Source organism: Lynx canadensis, chromosome C1 (assembly GCF_007474595.2).
Source record: "Lynx canadensis isolate LIC74 chromosome C1, mLynCan4.pri.v2, whole genome shotgun sequence".
NCBI classification, from domain to species: Eukaryota; Metazoa; Chordata; class Mammalia; order Carnivora; family Felidae; genus Lynx; species Lynx canadensis.
The window spans coordinates 12,497,685-12,512,732 of NC_044310.1; positions in this window are offsets into that span (position 1 = coordinate 12,497,685).

The window sequence follows — 15,048 nt, forward strand, 5'->3', positions numbered from 1 at the left end:
ACTCCAGGCCGGAGGGAGGCAGCTGGAAGGAGGCCAAGGAATACCTTCTTTGGAATCTTGCTGCCAGTATGCGTGTCCTGTATCCGGCAATAGGTGTCCCCTCTCAAAACCTATTTGAACGTATCTACCAGGTCCGGCATTGCCTTCTCCTTTGACATGGCCTCTAGCCCTCCTCCTTTACCTGTTTGTATGCAGGAGGCCTGGCCCGAGAGCCTGGGGGTGAGGCGAGAGGCCTAGAGGTTCCTGGGAAATGCCTTCCCCCAGGAGTTCCAGGAGGGCTGCCCTACTGGCTCCTTGGAGAGGACTTGTCAGGTCGGAGCAGAATCAAGTCTGACTCTCAAAAAAAGGAGGGCACACTGAGGCCAGATGGGGCAGGGTTTGGCCGAGTTCACCCAGCAAAGGAGAGACCCGGGACTGACCTCAGGCAGGAAGTCTGGGGCCCAAGGGGAGTGACCCTGAAGTTCCTTACCAGCCCTGGACTGGGGAGGTGGGAGGTTCTAGAGGGAAGTCCACACGGAGGTACCAGAGGCCGGGATGTCCAGCCAGGGCTCTGCCGTCAGCCTTAAAAGCCCAGGTGGACCCGGGGGTGACACCCAAAAGGAAACCCCTGCAGACCTGGATCGGGAGTGTGCTGTCCCCGGCCAGAGCCACCTGCCACGAATGAGAGCTAAATCTGATAGCCGCCTTAGACCTCATCCTGATTCGGCACGAAAGGTACGCTCTCCGTCTCCTGGCCTGCCTCAACTCCGTGTCCCTGTTTGGGTTTGAGAACTTTTGTTTTTGGAACTCCTTGAGGCTTCTCCCTTAAGTCCCTCTTTCCCCTTCCCTCCCGGCACTCACCTGCCCTGGGTGCCCTCAGGCTGGTGGGGTGGACAGACCAGGGCTGATGAACCCAGGGTGGGGAGGGGAGGTCTTAGAGCTAGGAGAGGAGATTCCCAGGGCGGTGGAGGGAAGGGTCTGGTCTACGTGGGAGAGTCAGGGAGGGCTTCCTGGAGGAGGCGTCACTCAAAGAGAAGACTGGAAGAGAAGCAGTTACGTGGGAGTCTAAGGCAGGGTGGAGGGAAGGGCACTGCAGGCAGAAGGGCACGGAGACATGAGTGCGGCACGCCCGAGAGACTGCAGAGGGTTCTATATGACTGCTGTTAATCTCTGAGGGCTGGGGGGGGGGGTGGGGGCGTGCCAGAGAGGAGGCTCAGCAGAAAACTCACTGAAGGTCTTGTGGAAACTGATAACCCAACAGCCACCCCTTGAGTATCCACAGGGTGCTGGTCACCTGCCATCTCTTGTCTGCTACTCTAGGAGCAGGTGTCATAGTCTGCACTGTGGAGATGCCCGGGCGCAAAGGGTGGGTCACTGGCCCAGGTCGCGTAGCCTGTAAATGACAGGACAGGATTGGCACCCCTTAGCTGCAACATTTGAGTCCTGCCCCTAAGGGCCACAGGGAGCCATAGCAAGCTTTAGAGGTGTGGACAGAAGCTTGTGGTGAGGGCAGCACCCGGATCCGGGGCAGGAGAGGACCCGTCCAGGTAGCCTGCATCCTGCCCCTTCCCTGGGCTCTGGTGAGAGCTGTCCTCTCTGACGGGCACTGCCACGGACCTGGAAGACAGCAAGGATTCTCTGGGTCGATGAGTCAGATTGCTCGGTGCCCAGAGCGGGCAGCCAGGACTTGTGTGTGGGTCCTGAACTCTGTTTCCTCCTGTTCTGCGCCCGTCTGCTCCCCGCCGCTGAGGTGGGGGAGAGGCTCCCTGCAGCGTCCCCAGGAGCCTGGGCAGCTGGGTTCTCCCAGAGCCTGTCTCTCCGGAGCAGACTCGACTTCCCCTCCATGCTACTCTGTCCCCTTCTCCCTGCCATGTGTCCCCCATGGCCTCCTATATGTTCTTCTGCTCAGCTCACTTGCGAGGGTTTTAAATAAGACTGCTTCTAGCACCAATCCCTGGGGTGACCTCCTTTTTTACGCTTTTCCTTCCAGAGGGACCCATTTGTCCCTTTTCTTTGTCTTCTGTTCCTAAGGCGGGAACCTAACCATGCGGAACGAGCCCGTCTCCTAAAAAATGCAAACAACGTGCACGTTGTGCTGGGTCAGAACCTCCAGGAAACGTAAGATACCACGTGCTGCTTCTTGAGGAACCTCTTCGCCTCTCCAGAGTGCTGACGGGTTGTTCACATCGCAGGAACACCACCTTCCCCACCAGCGCCTCCTGCGTGTTCAGCACCCCTTGCTTGGTCGAGTGCCTCTTGAAATTCCTTACCCCAGGGCCCCAGGAGTGCGTCATTCCTGCTCCTCAAGTGTGTCCTGATATTCTTTCGCTCACGCCACCAGATAAATGCGTGCCCAGGGGTGGAAAGCAGCCCAGTGTCGGAGATCCTTGGCCGGCGATAGCGGGTGTGGGGAGGTGGTTTCACCCGGTGCACCTGCTCTGACAAGTGGCCGTTGCTAACCGGAGCGGGGCGCGCGGAGATCCCAGGCTGATATTGGGCTTGGCGGGAAAGAATCTGATGATCGATTTGCGATGTCTGCCATGACAGTGAGGGAGCCGAGCGGTGGTGTATGTGCTAGAAGGTTCCTTCTGAGGCTGGGGGACTCTCCTCTTGCCTTTTCCTCGCTCATCAAGCTGGCAGAGCGGGTAGTGGTCCCCGGTGGCTGCCTGGGGGGCCGGGTGGGAGACACAGTGGTCCCAGCTGGTCTGGGGAACAGTGTAGAAAGTGCTCTGTCTCGAGACACGGGCTGATCCAAAGGCATGTGCCTCACCATCAACAAGCCAGGGCGTGCTCCCTATGCCAACAGGGGAGCTGAGGCAGCTCTGGGAGATTGGGGTGAGCAGAGAGGGTTTATCCAGGCACCAAGCCTTGAGATTCTTCTAGTTGTGGTGCCGAGGGCTTGCTCTGTCCTTGGTGGGGTCTCACGGGGCGGAGGGGCTGCAGGGCTGCAGCATTTCGTGGGCGGCTCCCCAGGATGCCTTTCAGGCTCGTGGGGAGCGGTGGGGGGTAGGGGTGCAGGCCTGGGTCTCACCAGAACCCACAAAAGACCCCGAGTGGAGCTGTTCCCACCGAGACCCTGGATCCTTTCCTTCCTTCCTGCGTGAAAAGTAGAAGTGACACCCGGTTGGCTGAAGCTTTCTTGTGTGAAGCTGCTGGTTCAGGGAAGGGCCAGTTTTTGGTGAAACAGAAATCTCCAGGGCCTTGGGATCTTAAGAAGCTGAGGGGGAGAAGAGGGGCACCTGGGGGGCTCAGTCGGTTGCGTGTCCGACCTCGGTTTGGGTCATGATCTCACGGTTCATGGGTTCGAGCCCCGTGTCGGGCTCTGTGCTGACAGCTCAGAGCCTGGAACCTGTTTCCGATTCTGTGTCTCCCTCTCTCTCTGCCCCTCCCCCGTTCATGCTCTGTCTCTCTCTGTCTCGAAAATAAATAAACGTTAAAAAAAATTAAAAAAAAAAGAAATTGCTTTTTCATGCTAACTCGGATGTAAATTAAAAAAAAAATAAACAGGCTCCTGGGTGGCTCAGTCGGTTAAGCGTCCTACTTCGGCTCAGGTCATGATCTCGCAGTTTGTGGGTTCGAGCCCCGCGTCGGGCTCTGTGCTGATGGCTCGGAGCCTGGAGCCTGCTTCGGATTCTGTGTCTCCCTCTCTCTCTCTCTGTCCCTCCCCTGCTCGTGCTCTGTCTCTCTCTGTCTCTCAAAAATAAATAAACGCTAAAAGAAGAAGAAAAAGAAGAAGAAGCAGCTGAGGGGTAGAAGAAAGAGCAGCACACTCAGGGTACAGTCTGTATTCTAGTCCCACAGCTGGACCATGGATTTGCTGTGTGGCCTTAGGCACGTTGCTTCCCCACTCTGGGCCCATGTTTCTTCTCGGTAGAGCAAAGAGGTATGCCCAGAGGTCTAAGGCCTTTTCTGCTCTAGCTGTGGAAATGGGCCGTTCTGGGCACCAGCCTGTGTCTGATGAGCCTCGGGCGGGGTGTGTCTGAGGGTCGAAGGCTAGCGGTGGGCTAGCTGGCGCGCTCCTGCTCCCTTGGGCGGGGACGCGGGGGCTGCCGGAGAGGAAGTGCTGGTGTGGAGATGACAGAGGGACTGCTGACACAGCCTCTTCAGGGTCAGGAGAAGCTGGGCATGTTTCCGGCCCCATCCCTGGCGCCCCCCCTGCCCCCGCCTCCCCACGGCTGGTTTTGCTTGGAGGTGGGATAGACTCACGGAAGAGCCTCCGCGTCCCCGGTGCTCCCTTCTCTGCCTCTCCAACCCCAACACACCCTGAGATTCCAGCCACGCTGAACGCTTTGCAGCTTCCTATTGGATTTCTCTTCGGGCATGTGCACCTGCTGACCCCTCTTGTGTCTCCCTTTCCTTCCTCTGTCCCTCCCCTTCAGCATCAGCGTGGGTGGCTCTCCTCAGAAAGCTGTCTCCGACCTCTGCCCGGTGCCACGCACCTGGCTTGAGTTAGTCCACCCCTCCTCCCCTGCCGTGCACCTGCCGTCCGTCTGCGAATTCGGGAAAGTCCCTTTTACTTTCTTCCCTGGTTTCTCATCATCGGATCCTTGAAAAGAAATAGTACTGATGTTAGTCAGGCTAGGCCGGGCTGTGCTGCATTAATGAACACGCCTTGAAGTCTCAGTGGCTTCAAACAAACCAGCCTAGAGCACGAGCTCTATGCTCGTGCAAAATCCGAGATCAGCTGGGGGACTCTCCCGCCTTGCAACTCAGAGCTCCGGGGAGGATCTGTGGCTCCCACATCTCTCCGTGGGGCCTCTGTGGTCACTGCTGAAGGGGCAGCCTGTGGAGATGGCCCTGTGCCTTTGAGATGCCTTTGCCCAGGACTGATGTCCTCTGCTCACCCTTCACAGGCCAGAACTGGTCTCTAGGCCCTGCTTGGGGCCGGGAAGTTAGTCTTCCATGAGCTGGGGAGCGGGGTCTGGGTCTGGCCGAGCACCAGGGACTCTCATAGTCCGTAAATCAAAAAGGATTAGAACCCCTGGTTTTGAGACTGACTGTGGCCAAGATGTGGCATTAGCCTCCGAATGCCTCCCGCGGAATATTGCAGACGGCAGAACGGAGGTCCAGAGAGGGGTGGGGTCTCCCCTGAGACGGCACCTGCAGTCTGCAGGGGGGCCGGAAGTGGACCCCAGTTCTCCCGTTTGTCCGGTTGTCCGGGCACCGTCCTTTCCAACTTCCCGGTCCCGATGCTGTGGATTGGGCTCCCGCAGTCTAATCCCGCTGTGTAATGCAGGCGGGGGTGGGGGCGGCTTCGCCAGGGCTCTTGTGAAATTATTTTAAGACCTTGGAAAGCAAATTAGAATTTCAAACCATCCAGCCCTCTTGAAAGCAGACCGGGGGTGTGTTAGAAGTAATTTAATTTTTACTTTGTTTTATTAATAGGACGTGGGAGGGGAGGGAAGGGTGTGAGATGTGGCGGAAGGTTCTAGCTGCGGAGCCTGGCTTGATGCAACCAGTCTTGCCTCAGGCACATTGGAGAAGAGCAGGGGTGGGGGCGCCCTGAGGCTGAAGGGTGAAGAGGTAGCCACAGGGAGGGGTCCAGGGAGCATGTGCAGACCGGGTGACTATTGCTCGCATCAAAGAGGTTCGTTTAAACTGGAGCCTCCGGGCCCTCTGGGATTGGAGGCTGTGTCCATCTCCCAGGGCTGATATTATAAGCGACCATAAACTTGGCTTCGAACAACAGAAGTGTGTTCTCTCACAGTTCTGGAGGCCAGGAGTCTGAGATCTGGATCACTGTGCTGAAATTCACGGCGTGGGCAGGGCTATGCTCCCGCCAAAGGCTCTATGGGAGGATCGTTCCTGGCCGCCTCCAGCTTCTGGTGGCTCCTGGGTGCTCCTTGGCTTGTGGCCACATCCCTTCACCCTCTGTCTCTGTCCCCTGTTCCCATGTGGCTCTGAGTCTTTTCCTTCTCTCAGGATCCCAAGAACTTAGAAGTCATTAGATGAAGGGCTCAACCGAAATCCAGGATGATTTCATCTTGAGATCCTTAAGTAATTACATCTACAAAGACCTTCTTTCCAAGTCAGGTCACGTTCTAAGGTTCTGGGTGGATATGAATTTTTAGGGGACACTTTTCAACCGACTGCAGGGGGCCGTTGGTGGGTGGGCTTCAGGAGGTGCAAATCACCCAGATCCATAATAAAATTCACTGTGTATGTTTCCCTCTAGAAAGACTCATAGCTTGCTTTGATTTGTGCAAAGATAAGGGACAAGATAAAGGACAGCACTCTGGCAGGACACATCTCTGGCAGGTGGGACTGTTAGGACAGAGGACAGGTCACAGGAAACCCAGGCAGAAGGCGGGATCTGGAAAGTGGGTCACCAGTGGAGCTGGCTGGAACACACAGGAGGTGGGCAGGGGCTGTGCTGGAGGGCCCAGGACAGTGGGTCGTACCTCTCAGGAGTCACAGGCATCTCTAAGAATATAAAATTTTCCAAGGGTACCAGGGTGCCTCAATCCAGTTAAGCATCCGACCTCGGCTCAGGTCACGGTCCCACGGTTCGTGGGTTCGAGCCCCGTGTCGGGCTCTGTGCTGACAGCTCAGAGCCTGGAGCCTGTTTTGGATTCTGTGTCTCCCTCTGTCTCTGCCCCTCCCCTGCTCATGCTCTGTCTCTCTCTCTCTCTCTCTCAAAAATAAATAAACACTTAAAAAAAAAAGAATACAAAATTTTCCAGATTCTTCCCCAGAAAAATGTCCACTATGAACTCCCACCTCTGGTGTATAACTCCGGGGGCGTGTGCCCACCCCTGGAACCCAGAGACCCCGGTCAGCACCCCCACCAGAGCGGAAGAGTTTCAGTAGAACAGAATGGGAGGAAACAGCCCGAAACGGTGTGGATGGCACGGAGGGCCTGAGTCGGATTCGGCACTTAGGAGGCTGGGGTGTAGCTGCTGTATCTGCTTATGGTTTGAGGATTATAAGAGATAATGCGGGTGAAAGTGCTCCCCGGTTCTAGAAGCTAAAGTACTTACTTCGTCTTTTTTTCTTTTTTTGTTCAGCTGTACAAAGCAGTATCTGTTCGTGGTAGGGAAAAATGAGGAAATGCAGATAAGCAAAAGGAGGAAAATCCCTTTAATCTCCTTCCCCAGACAGCCACCGTGACCGCCTTGATCTGTGACCTTCTGAACCCTTTTCTCTGTATTTTATTTGACACCAAAGGGATGATAATACACATAATAGGGAAGCTCACATTGTAACCTAAAATGTTTAATACCTTCTCGTGCGAAGAAACGCCCCTCAAGCATCTGTATGGGCCGCACGGGGGTCTGCTGTCTGGACGTTCCATATAACGTCACCCGTCTTCTGGTTTTGGACACATCGCCCCGTTCCCTTTCCTGCTTTATGAACAATTGTGTTGCGAACATCCCTGTAGCGTCTTTTGGGTCCCTGCTTCTGGAGGGGGAGGTGTGTCGTAAATCCTAAGGCGCAGAGCACCTTCCTGAGGCACCCATTTCAGAAACCGTTCTTTGGCATGGGGTGCGAGTTGGGGGGCGCGGGGGCGCCTAGAGTGGAGGGTGAGGCACCAGTTCTCATGCTTTCTGGGATCCTCGCTGGGTCCCCGTGAAGGGGCCCAGCTCTCTGTGAAGGGGTCATTTAAGACATTCATTCCCTGGGACGCCTGGGTGGCTCAGTTGGTTAAGCGTCCGACTCTGGCTTTCAGCTCAAGTCACGATCTCGTGGCTCGTGGGATCAGGCCCCGTGTCAGGCTCTGTGCTGACATCGAGGATCCTGCTTGGGATTCTCTCTCTCTCCCTTTCTCTGCCCCTCCGCCATGCTCTCTCTTAAATAAATAAACTTGAAAAAAAAAAAAAAAGACATTCTCAGCTTCACGCTGTGCCTAAGACTGAGTTGGCTGGGAGTTGAGGTGAAAGCGTCCTCCTTGGCCCTCTGCAGGCCCTGCAACCGTGGCCCTCGGGCATGTCCTAGATGTGAGCTCTTGGTCTCTCGAGAGCCTGAGGGGGACCCAGAAGTGCACAGCGTGTGCTGGGGGTGTCTGTGGTCTCCTGGGGTTTTCAGCATACAAGCGTTCACCCCCATTTTAAGGGAAGCTCTGTTTTCTGGGGGCTGTGTCTCCCAGGCCCTGTTGGCCTGGAATTCTGGAATGACAAAGCTCTTGGCTCGGGCTGATCCAAAGAGATGTTCCGGGCCGTTGGCGGGAGCGTGGGGTTTCCGAGGCGGGCCCGGGCCCCCCTATAGGTCTAAACAGGGGTCTGTCCTCCAGCCTGCCTGCCTCTCACTGTGCACATGGGTCAAGCGCTCAACCGTGTCAGACCCTGTGGTCTTGTGTTTAATGTGGGACGATAGCCCCTCACTTACGTGCCTCAGAGGAGCCTTGGAAGGCTGGTGGCACTGACCCCTCCAGGGGAAGAAAAAACACCACCTGTCGGGAAGAATGATTTCTAAAAACCCATTTCCCCAGGAGTTGTCAGTATTCAGAGATCGAACTTTTGCTCTTTGTATCTGCGTTTTTGAGAGCAGTCTAGAATAATAGGAAAGAGATCGGGCTCTCCCCCACCCCCACCCCGCCAGGCACTCTGCTGAATGCTCTACACCCGTGAACCATTTATATTCCCCGTGAGATGAGCACTGCGCTTCACCCCATTTTATGGATGGGGAAGACTGAGGCCCAGGGAGGCCGCACGGTGTATTAAGAACAGTCGGAGTGAGAGGAGACACAGCCTGGGGGTGGCGGCCGGCCGGCGGTGGGCATCAGGCCGCTCGCTGGCTGTGTGACCGCTGAGCCTCTCTGTTCTCTTCACCTGTGAGGTGGGAGTCATCCCTGCCATTCGGAGGGTCTGTCCCTTCCAGCGTAGCGCCCGCCCCGGTGCTCAGTGAGTGCAGCAAACACGTGCGGGGCAGTCTCACCAGAGGGGTTTCGTTCTGCAGGGTGCTGCTGGTGGACGATGACAGGATCTGTATTCACCCCTTCTGTTCCAGGGGGCGGTGAAGACACCCATCTGATAGGTTGTTGCCAGGGTTGTTGAGAGTTCAAATGTCCATCTCTTCACTCCCCCTTCTGGTCCCTCGGGGTCTTAGCTATCAGTCCCTGACCGTGACGCACAATGGTCCCAAACACTTGTTTTTACAGAGCATGAGTGGTGGAGGGGCGGAGAGAGGGAGACACAGAATCCGAAGCAGGCTCCGGGCTCTGAGATATCAGCACAGAGCCCAACACGGGGCTCGAACCCATGAACCGTGAGATCATGACCTGAGCTGAAGTCGGACACTTAACCGATGGAGCCACCTGGGTGCCCCATTTGTTTATTCCTTTGTTTTTGAGAGAGAAAGAGAGAAAGAGCATAAGTGTGAGCAGGGGAGGGGCAGAGAGAGAGAGAGAGAGAGAGAGAGAGAGAGAGAGAGAGAAATCCCAAGCAGGCTGCTTGCTGTTAGCACAGAGCCCGACACGGGGCTCGATCTCACAAACTGTGAGATCACGACCTGAGCCAAAACCAAGGGTCGGTTGCTTAACCGATGAGCACCCCCAGGCGTCCCCCCCCACACTTCTTAGCTGGTTTGTATCTGCTATACAGTCGTGTCTTACAGTTCCTGGTAGGTTTTCCTCGATTCAACCTTTCATTTCTGAATTTGATGAGTGTGTTCGTTTTCTCTTGCTGCATAACCACTTGACGACAGACGTAGAGGCAGAAAATAGCGCGGTTGAGCCGTGCCCTCTGCTCAGGATCTGATAGGGCTGCAGTCGAACGTCTCCTCTGGGCTGTGTGCTCCATGGGAAGCTCGATCGGGGAAAAATCTCCTCCAGACTCATTCAGGTTGTCGGCAGAATTGGTTTCCTTGTGGTTAAATGACCCAGGGCGTACGCCCTCTTCTGGCTGGTGGCTGCTACTGCCCTGGGGTCCTGGCCGTCGTCAGCCTCGTGGTGCTCTCCATCGGAGACCCCGTGGATGCCTCGTTCAAGGCCCCCAGGAGAGCCCCTCCCTTCAGCCTGCGAAGGCAGAATGAAACGCCATCCTAGGAGTCCCTTGGAAGCAAGCCCCACCCCCACGCAAGGGGAGGGGAACACACAATGATGTGGATCATCGGGGGTCACCTTCAGGCATGTCTGCCACCCTGAGCTTAATAAGCTTATTTAAATTATATAAAATAAGAGTAATTAGCCCAAAGCACTTCGCTCCGAGTGAAGAATGTATAATCCGTTTTGGCTATCAGATCTCTGTTTTGCTTTGTAGTTCTGGGCTGTGTTCTGGAGAGTTAAAGGCGCCAGATAAATAAGGCATTTAGCCGCTTATTTGGAAATCTGTTTGTTTTTTCGTGCCTGAATTATGCGACGTATGAGGAAGAGTGGAGAAAATCGGGGATGAAAGTGAGCGGGAGGACGAGAGCGATCGAGGGGCGCGGGGAGCGCATACGTCCGTTCCCTCTGCATACGCGTGTCGATGCCTTTTTACAGACAGTTTTATATACATGTGTAACTGTTATACGTTTTAGCGTGATTTTTCTTCAGTCTGTTTATCCTCTAACCCTCCCACCCCGAGACCATCTTGTATAGATATTCTCATATTTTCCCATGTTCTTAGAGTCACGCCCAGACATATGGTAATGGTTTCCGATTCCTGGACCCTCTCTCATTCAGCCACGCCCTGTAGAAACCCTTCTCCACGGAGAGCTGTAGTTCCCGCACATTCTTTTTAACGACCGTGTAATATTCCAGCGTGTAGATATACTGTCATTGGACTGGTTGGTTCCCGGGTTGATTGTCATTTGTATTCTGTTTGTTACCATAATAAGCAGCATGATGGTAAAGCTCCGTGCACGCATACATCCCTAGGTGCGTCCTTACATCTTTCTCTGGCGTATCATTCCAGGAGTCGAATCGTGCAACAGGCCACGAGGTTTGTGTGCTTTTAATTATAATAGCCGTCGCAGCCTGATTTCCGCAGAGGTTTAACACTTCACGTTTACCCCGGAAATTTGAGAGTTCTCCTTTCCCCGGATCCCGCCAGCAAGAGTCGTTATTGGCCTTGTTAGTTTTGACCAAGTCAAGAGGCTTAAAGTGAAAGCTCATCACTGCTTTTAATTTGCATTTCCCCGACCAGCAGTGGGTCTGAGTGGCTTTTTATCTGTTTGGCTATTTGGACGCTCTCGCCTGTGAATTGCCTCTGCGGATCCTTTGCTCGTTTGTGTGCGGGGTCATCTGTCCCCTTCTCGTGGACCTGTTGGCATTCCGTGTTGTGTAGGTATTAACCCTCTCCTGGCCTCTGCAGAGTGTTTCTCTCGCCTGAGATGCTCAGTTGTCTGTTACCTGTGTTTATGGTACCTTTTGCCACGCGAGGTTCTGAATCGATACGTGGTTAGAAACACCCACATTGTCTTCCATGGTTTCTGGGTCTCCAGAGTTGGTTCAGAAGGCTTCCTCACCCACGGGCACCTGGGTGGCTCAGTCGGTTAAGCGTCTGACTTCGGCTCAGGTCATGATCTCACGGTTTATGAGTTCGAGCCCCGCGTCGGGCTCTGTGCTGACAGCTCAGAGCCTGGAGCCCGCTTCGGATTCTGTGTCTCCCCCTCTCTCTCCCCCTCCCCTGCTTGTGCTCTGTCTGTCTCTCTCTCTCTCTCTCTCAAAAATAAATAAAAAGCATTAAAAAACAAAAAGAAGCCTTCCTCACTCACACAAAGTTTGCTTTACTTTTATGACAATTCAGTTGAACAGACATTTGTCCTGCATATCATCTGGGCCAGGCCCTGGGCCAAGCCCTCGCGATGTGGCGTAAATAGTCTCACGCTCAAGGAGCTCAGTGTCACATAGGTACTTGCAACCAGCGTGACAGAGCAGGCGGCCACGGTCAGGGGGCTTCTCCCTCAGCTCAGAGCCTCCCGGTCAGGATATAGGGTGCAGGACCGTCAAGGCCTAAGGCCCTCAGCACAGATAGGAGGGGCCCGGGGTGGCCCACGTCCCCAGGAAGGTGGCCGCCGGCTGTGGGCAGCCTCATCCATTGAGCTCCTACGAGCATCATTTTCTCTATGTTCCATGTTGTGGGGCTGCCTTAGCTGACGCGTCGGGGATGATGGCTGAATTAGCCGGGTGAGGACCAGGGTGTTGAGGGGGAAGGAACAGCAGGAGGGTTGTCCTCCGGAGGGGTCCCCGCCTGGGCCACAGGAATGGCTGCAGGGGGCCGGGGAGGCGTGCTGGGGAAGGACCCTGAGTCGATAAGCCCCGTGAGCGGGTGTGGTGGAGGAGAGTGCGGGGCCTTCCCCCCTTCCTGGTGCATCTGTGGCGGGAAGGGACGGCCGGTGCGTCTGCCAGCTACTTCCTGGTGTGCCACGGGCCACCTCTGTGCTGTGGTCACCAGCGTGGGCTATGTGGATCCCACATGCAGAGAGCCACAGAACACGGGAGACAGAATCAGAACTCGATTCCCGCTTATATCCTCACTTCCTCCTCTCGAGGAGTGTTTTGATGTATGTTGAACGATGTACATCAAGTCAGGAAGGAGTGCGCGTTTATCATTGTCAACAAATGCTTATTGGGTCCTGCGCCCAATCAGAAGTTGGGAGACCGTCGATCCTAGGCGATGGGCTACTTCCGCCGCCCCAGCCACCCCTAAGAGTGAGGGGACCCATGTCACAGAAGAGGGGGACCCTCCCGGGGGTGGGGCAGACCAGGGAGAGTGGGTGCCCAGACGGGAGTAACTTCTCCCGCGCTTCTAGAAGGGCCGGCCCCTTCTCACTTGTCCCCTGCGTGGCACAGCCCCCTTCCAATCCCACTCACGTTTTGTTTTAGCCTTTTTGTGTCCTTTAGAGAGGATCTTACAATTTGTAGTTACTTCATCTGTTTGACTTACCGCCTGTCTCCCCACTGGCCTGCATGCTCTGTGAGAGCGGGCACCGGATGTCCCCGTCTTTGGGGTAACCCAGCATCTAGCACAGTGCTTGGCACAGAGCTGGTGCTCGTACACAGCCACGGCATAACGAACGGATGTGTTTGTTAGCACGTACGAAGTGTTTTCCGTGCCCCGCGGCAGGAGACCTCATGTCGCAGCTGAGACACTTGGATTCAGAGAGGGCAAGTTAGTTGTTGACAGTCACACAGCTGTTTGGGCCCGAGATGGGGAGGAAGAGAGCCAACAGTTTCTGAGTGCCCACTAAATAAAGGGCCGGTCTCCCTACACCTCGATACCCCCTTACCGGCTACAAAAATTAAACTGAGATTCAGCCGTGGGACGTGACTTGCCTGAGGCCACTCAGCCACAAAGTAGAAGCGCTGGGACTTGAACCCACGTCCGTTTGGGTCCCCAGCACTTTTTCTTTCCACCACTTTGATAGCAATTCCTCTGTTCTGGGTCAACTCAGGGGCCTGGTGGGGGAGGGGGGGCACGTATGGGCACACGCTATATGGCGGGGTCCCCAGCAGACTCCCCCGTGGGCAGTGGCGGGGAGGTGGCTGGGTCGGGCCTCCTGACGGTGGGTGCTGGTCCACGGGCACCGGGCCTCAACGCCCGGCTGATTTGCCTGCCTGACGAGGCGAGTGATGTTTTATGCATGGCGCCTAATTTGGCCCCGGCAGTCTCTGGCTATATTTAACACCATTAATCATTATTGTTGGCTCCCAGGGGGACGGATCCCTGATTAGTGTCAGAAACACATCACACGAGGAAGGGGGGGAGAAAAAAGAGCTCCCTCCACGCTGATCCCAACTAACTGGAGAGCCGAGACGCGTGTTCGCGGCACCTTCCTTTCCGCCATCTGCCGAGTGCGTGACTCCGGCTTCCTCGGCTTGGATCCCGCACCTCCAGCGCTGGGCTGCAGCCAGGGCCCCCTCGGCGCCCCGGCACCCCCTCTCCTTTGCATCAGAGCAGCGTGTAGCTCAGCCAAGCCGGGACCCCGGCCTCGGTCTGAGTGCGAGAAAGGGCCGCCCAAGCACTTATTAGGCTCCTACTGTAAGTGGATGTCCCTGCCTGGTGGCCTCACCCACCTTATCCCCATCTTCCCAGATGGGATGGGTTTTCAACCGTCCTTGACGGAGAGGGAACTGAGGCTCAGAGGTAGGTTTCACAGGCCTGGGGCCAGTTGGGTCCAACCGGTGGGGAAGAGCCGGCATTTAAGAAAACTCCTCGAGTGTTGTGCGACTGCGTGGCTTTGCCTTCAGATATCCTGGGAGGGTTTTCTGTTGCACTGGGCACGGCAAAGAGCCCAGTCTTTCTCAGAATTGAATGTAAACCTACGTGGAGACCCGGGGTCTGTGTCCAACGTTTATTCTCTGCCCCCTTCGGGCTCAGGTGAATGGTGGGAAGCTCCTTCTTACGCATCCCTTCCCTTGCTTGCCCTGCCCCCACCTTTAGGCTCGCATCGGGGACAGTGGCTCCTGTCTCTTCCCAGAGTCCATGGGCCTCTCTGCTGAGCAGCATCTGCCTTCCTGCTCATGGAGGCGGCCTCCCCGGGGCTTGACTCTGGGGTTTTGCCAAGACCTTCTCCAGTAGCAGTAAAGACGGGAGACCCAAGAAACAAGAAGGTGAGGACAGAGGACAGAGGACCCCATCCTGCCACCACTAGTCACCCCGTTCTCTGGCAGACTCAAGGTCAAGGAGAGCCAAACAGAGGTCAGCGGGGTGGGGGAGGAGGTGGACCCAAGGGACAGGTCCCCTGGGAGGACTCCGTGTCTTCTGCTGTGGGAATGTTCAAGTCCAGCAGCTTCCCTGGCGAGGGGCTGACCTTGTGGGGTCCCTGTTGGGGGAGGGGTCTGCAGGGGCCGATGGGGGCTCTCTGACCCTGTGGACGTGGAGCTGACGCATGTGACCACCTGCTATGTGCACAGGCCCTGTGCCAAGGGCTCTGCCCACGGAGCCTGCTGGCTGTGGAGAGTTAGCGCCTCGTGGATAAAAATGGGAAACAATTTTGACATTTCCACTTCCTGCCCTTAATAGGGTTTCTTCAAATTCTCCTTTCCTGGACCTTAATGTCTTTGACAATGTTCACTATGTTCTGGGCCCTGGCAATTATTAGAGCATCATCTGATCTGTATTAGGACCTCTGATGTCATGTCCCATCGAAAGTCCCCGAGCTTCCCCAGGATCCTCGGGAGAGGTGGAAGGAAGGCCACCTCTCCAT